The sequence below is a fragment of the Homalodisca vitripennis genome, unplaced genomic scaffold, assembly GCF_021130785.1.
Source record: "Homalodisca vitripennis isolate AUS2020 unplaced genomic scaffold, UT_GWSS_2.1 ScUCBcl_7254;HRSCAF=14861, whole genome shotgun sequence".
NCBI lineage: Eukaryota > Metazoa > Arthropoda > Insecta > Hemiptera > Cicadellidae > Homalodisca > Homalodisca vitripennis.
In genome coordinates this window covers 1-6,005 of record NW_025783364.1, presented here as the reverse complement: position 1 = coordinate 6,005, position 6,005 = coordinate 1, and positions in this window count along the sequence as shown.

Here is a 6,005-nt window from a genome sequence, read left to right as displayed (position 1 = left end):
CTCTGGACAGCGAGAGAGATCAGCTGGAGCCAAAAATACCGCTTCCACATCATCGTCTGGGACCCATCACTCTGACAGGCCTGTCCTTCCATCAGCCATCCGATATGCGCGGGCCGGTGAGTTTTCTGATGGTTTGAAAACATTTCGGACCAGACAGAATTTTAAGGGGTTTAGAAAGACGGCAACGGCATTGGCCAGATTGTATACACATCAACATGTGGCGTGAAAAGATATTTTTTAAACGATTTTGTTATTTTAACATTTAGGTACTATCAGAAAACGATTACTCTCAAGTTTAAGCAGTGTTGAGTTTGAATTTACTGAACTTCTTAGGGAGAGAGAATAGCAACGCATGGATGTGAGAGATTATTACGTTTCCTTAAAAGTTTTTTACATAATCGAACATACCAATTCTATTGCTTATGTTTTCTACATTATATATATATATATATATACTATATATATATATTATTATTGTTATAATATAATATATATATATATATTATATAATTAAAAATATGTCAAAAAATATATATTTTAAATTAACGTGGGGGATTAGTGTTAGGAAAAATTCCGTTTTTTAACACCTGAAATCTGGGGTCCAAAAGTATTAGCTGAAATAGTACCGTGTAGGTGATTCTCGCTCTCTTAATTGACTTCCTCAGAATGTTTCTCTTACTTTTCAATATTTCTAATAACTCAAAACTGTTTGAGTTTAACATTAGATTATGTGTTTCCAGATAGTCATGAAATTTTGAACAGATTTATTATTGTAGCTCATTGTTCAACAATGAATAAGGCAAGTATACAAAGCAGGTTTTTTAACATTATTTATGCTTAGACAGGCTATGAGCCTTTTTACAAAGTTATAAAAATTGGACCCCGGTCTTTCAGTTCTAACTTTACTAACCATTATAATATATAAACCACTCAGAGTTGAATAGAGGAGCTTTTTAACCTTAACTTGTGGGACAGTGAAAAGAGATCCTAAAACGTAGTAGATTTATGTGTATGTTTAAAACTAAAAAGCTAATACTATTTTAAGCCTGATACCTTGTAGAGGGCGGATTTAAATCACCTTGCACGTGTGTAGCCACCTTTCTAGGCACGACGCTAAACGGCAAATCTGACCTTAAAACACAGAGTCCTGTCTTTGAGATGGCACGACGAAGTAAGGCTGTACAGCCGGATGCTTTCCGAATGTAGCCGAAAATACGAAGGGTAATGACGAGTGTAGCAGACTTGTTAATGTGTGGGACGATGTCGTACAAGAGCTAATGGTACCCCTGGCGTTGTCGCACAGCTGCGTCACGATAAGAGAGAGGTCACCTTCAGCGAGAGCGAAGCGAGCTCGCAGTCCGACATTGGTGAAACCAATGACATAGTAAAGATATCTTCTTCGGAATGTTAGTCAATTGGTGTCATATATCTGATCATTGAAGAGTAAAAAAAATCGCGTCATCCTAAAATTTTGTCAGTCTAAGAAAACATACTGATCTTTTTTAAATATTATCATGTTCTTAAGGTAGCCTATAACATAGTTTAAAAAATATATGTTATCCAGAAAAAATTATTAAATAGTAAAAATTTTTACTCTAAACGCTCTCTTGGTCATAATTCATATACTTACAGCAATCAAGTCATATTTCTTTGGGAATAATTCATTTCTGACATTTCTAGTTTTCACTTATTTACATTCAAAAACATAAAACCAATATTTAAATAACTTTTATGTTTGTGAGGCCTTTCGATAGCACGGCTACTTCGTCAGACACATGCTCAAAAAGTATATAGAAATTGTGATTTACTTTCCGGTCTGAAATATGTCTAGTGCCATAGCTGAGTTTGCCTTATTGTCCCCATAAAAACAATACATACACAGGAGTGGAAAGCGTACGTCTGCCAAAAACAACTAAGGTGGATTTGTATAACAGTCTTTAAATGTGTGGTAAAAGTTAAATAGTTACTTTATCTTTGATATCTGCATTATAATACTAATCAAGCACTGCATACTTAATTATTTGCTCGTCTTTACAATTAAAAGTGCATTTGTACTAAAAACTTTCGATGTTATTATCTGGTTAAACAACAGCTATTTCAGAAAGACCATAGAAATAAGAAGTGCTGTTACTTTCCAGCTTACTCTATGCTTTAAAGTCTATGAATGTAAACAAATTAAAAAAAAAATGGCAATTAAAATAATAAAAACATATTATGATAGTGTTGTAATATTATAATATTTATACAGAAACAGCTGATTACAGGTTTTTACATTAATAACACGTGTTTGCTGCAATGTAATTCTTCTATACAGGAAATTCCGCAACTTTAGAGGCCTAGTAGGATGGAGCCCTGAACCTGTAGAGAAAAATTACTTTCCATTAGTGCGCCTTTAGGCACAAATTTCAATGTATCTATCATTCAGGGGGTTTCTTCTTTACGAATTCAGCCAATCAGAAAATCTCCCTCTATACATAGATTACGAGTTACAATCATCACAAAGAAATAAGATGATAAGTTGGTTAGTGATTAAACTATTACCAGTCAGCTCATATTGCATATTTTACGGAAATGTGATTTTCAACACGATTGTAAAACCTCTCCACTGTAGCAAAACTATGATTTTTGAATGAGAAATTTTCTTGAAGGTTAGATGGGTCAAGGTGGACGGGTAGGCTTACCTATAACGCTCACGTTGACCTTATCCCTTTAGATATCTAATTATGGAGCTGTGTAAAAAGTTAATTTCGTCATGAAGATATTCATACGACATATCCCAGAAATCTTGATCAGGGTATGGGGGGATGATCAAAGTTCGCTCGGACGTCTACAGGGCGATTCATCGTACTCATGTCGAGCTCAGATAAAACTGTTATAAAGTATTCTTTAATCCTATTTTAATATAATTCTTGCCGCAGTATTTACTAACTTTGACACAACTTTGAGGACACACTGTATTACATAAAAGTAGGAACACACATAGCAATGCGGATAAGTCACATTAGTTCATTTTTATGTGTGAATGTACTTATGCCGGCTCTATCTCGGAGCATCATCGCATTACTTCAGGCTAGGCTCATATCGTTATTAATTAGCGTGCAAAATGCCGTACTCTGACGATATTTCGATTCTGGTATCTATTGTGATAATCTGAGATGCTAAACAGTCTGCTACTAGAAACAGTAAGACACAACTCAACAACAAGAACTACAAAGAATGTGACAATGAAAACCCTTATTAGGTCATTTATAACGGCTGATGCTTTGGAGTTAATAGAATAGATATCAATCATTTCCTAATCAAGGCAGCTTGAAATTGTGGTGGCCAACTAGCATTCTTAGCAGAAGAAGAAGGAGAATGGATATGAGTGTGGACAAGGTCCTGTTACCAATCATCATCCGGCAGGTGCTAAGGTTTTAACAAGTTCAAGACCAGCTTAAGATAGGTATGTAACACGCCTGTTTCTTAATATCTTTGTATGTAATTTGAATAATTTAAAATTATCACTATTTTATAATTTATTACTCTCTCTCTCTCTCTCTCTCTCTCTCTCTCTCTCTCTTCTCCTCTCTCTCTCTCTCTCTCTCTCTCTCTCTCTCTCTCTCTCTATATATATATATATATATATATATATATATATATATATATATATATATAAAGTACTGTGACGTCACAATAGCGTAATCGACTCTTCGTAGTGACCTAGAATTGGAACACATGGGACATGAGACAGGCACATATTTAGTGCAGTTATTGTGAAGCGAAAAATATACGGTCTTACCTCCGAATTTTTTTTACTGTAAACCGATTTGCATGAAATTTTGGAATTAAACTCATCTTACCCTTAACTTCAAAAGTGAACATTATCTGAACTCCGCCTATTATTTTTAAGGGGTGTAAACAAACCCCTTAATGGAAAAATTTACATTGAGCCATTTTAATCACTAGAAAACATGTCTAATAATAATTGGTGAAATTGTAAAGTGTTTTCTAAAACAAATACCTCATATTAAAATCATTTTTCAACCCCTTTAAAATCTTACAACCCTTGCAAACAACCCCCTAAATTGAAAAATTCACAACAAAATACTTTGATATGACAAAAAGATGTAAGTATAGAGTAAGTAATATTTCATATTCTCTATAATAATTATCAATCTGTTTAACCCCCTTTCAACCCTTGAAAACTACCCCTCGATAAAAATAAAAAAAACATTTTTTTTTATAAAATGAAAAGGATTTAAATATTATTCCACCTCTCTCGAAAATGATTATCTATTCTTAAGCTTTTCTATACCCTCAAAACTACCCCTAAATTAAAACAGTAAATATATATATGATTACATATTTAAAAATAATTTAAATTAGAGTAAAGAATTGCCATTTATTGAATAAAATATTAACAAATTATATAAAAATTCACTAAAATGTGTTATATATACATATAAGAACGTTGGTATGTATTCATGCCTACGTTTCCAAAATATATGAGCCATATTTATGTATGTATATATACACATTACGATAGTTTTGGGTCTCTATTATACTGCGTACTTTCACAATGCTCCAAATATTCACACTCCGAAATTTTCAGTTACTAAGTAGAAAAAAATATGACAAGTTTTTGGACCATAACTCCTACAATTTTCATGCTATCACAATTTATAAAAAACCATTGTAAAGGTAATTAAGAAAGCTACAACATACTTCATTGCAATATGTAGTAAAAAACCTTTTTCTAAAACGGTGAAGGGTTAAAGGGCTTAAGAGAGGCTGTGATTGCGCTGCCACGCGCTCTTTAAACAATCATATCTCCATAAATTTTCTGTTTGACAAAAAAAACAAAAGAACCCAATTGTTTGTCAGAAAAATACCTAAATTTTTTCCATCCTTACACTTTTATACGTATCTGTCGTCATTTTTTAGATATTATGAAAACAGGTGTTTTTTTTAAATTTGAAATTTTGTTTAATCGTGACTTTTTTGAAAAATATTTGTCCTGAAGCATCCAAACTGATACAATCTATCAGACTCTTCATAATAAAATTAATTCTAGGCGGAAATACGATTAATTTTAATTATGTGTGTGAAAATGGCACTTATGAAACCCATTGATTTAAAAGAAAAAACATTAGATGCTCCTCTTATTATTTGCAATACAGCTCACTTATTTTACGTGCAAAAAGACTACAAAGTACTACAAAACCCTTTTTTATTAGAATGCCTAAAATGGCATGCATCTGCGCGCCGCTAGATGGCATTGACCACATCGATTAAATTTCAGACAAAATAAAAAACGGCTTTGATCTTTAATATCTAGCTTAATATTGCACTTAGAATACTTTATAAAAAACCAAGTTGTTTATTTATTTACCTACTACAATTTTGTTATTTATAAAATTTTCGATAAAACGTATATTTTTGGTGATATTTACAAAAACCCGATGAAAAAACGTGAAAAAATGTGCGAATTTTCAATTGCCTATAACTTGAAAAGTATTGGATTTTACGAAAAACTTTATAGATGATTTTTTGCTTTAAATTAGGCCTTCTATTGATATTTTGAAAAAGAAAAAATTCACCCTCGAGAAGGGGTGGCAACCACCCCCAGGGTGGTTGCGGAGTTCAAATAATTTTCACTTTTGAATTTAAGGGTAAGATTAACCTGATTCCAAAATTGTATGCAATTCGGTTCACAGTAAAAAAAATTCGGAGCAATAATGACTGCACTACACAAGCACCGAATAAGTAATTTCCCGCCTCATTTCTGTGCTTAACATCTGTGAAACTTGCTGTAACTTTGCTAACTGTTAGGAAACCGACCAAAATCACTGGTTTATCATCCGAAACTCGTCATAAACAGTCAAAGACTTCGAAGACAGATTATGAATAATAAACTCAACGTTGGGGATCAAAATACACATCTTTCATACGTAAGTAAGACAATTTATAAACAATGAAAATTGGCCAGCATAAACATGCATATAGGCTACGCTCAAACGTCT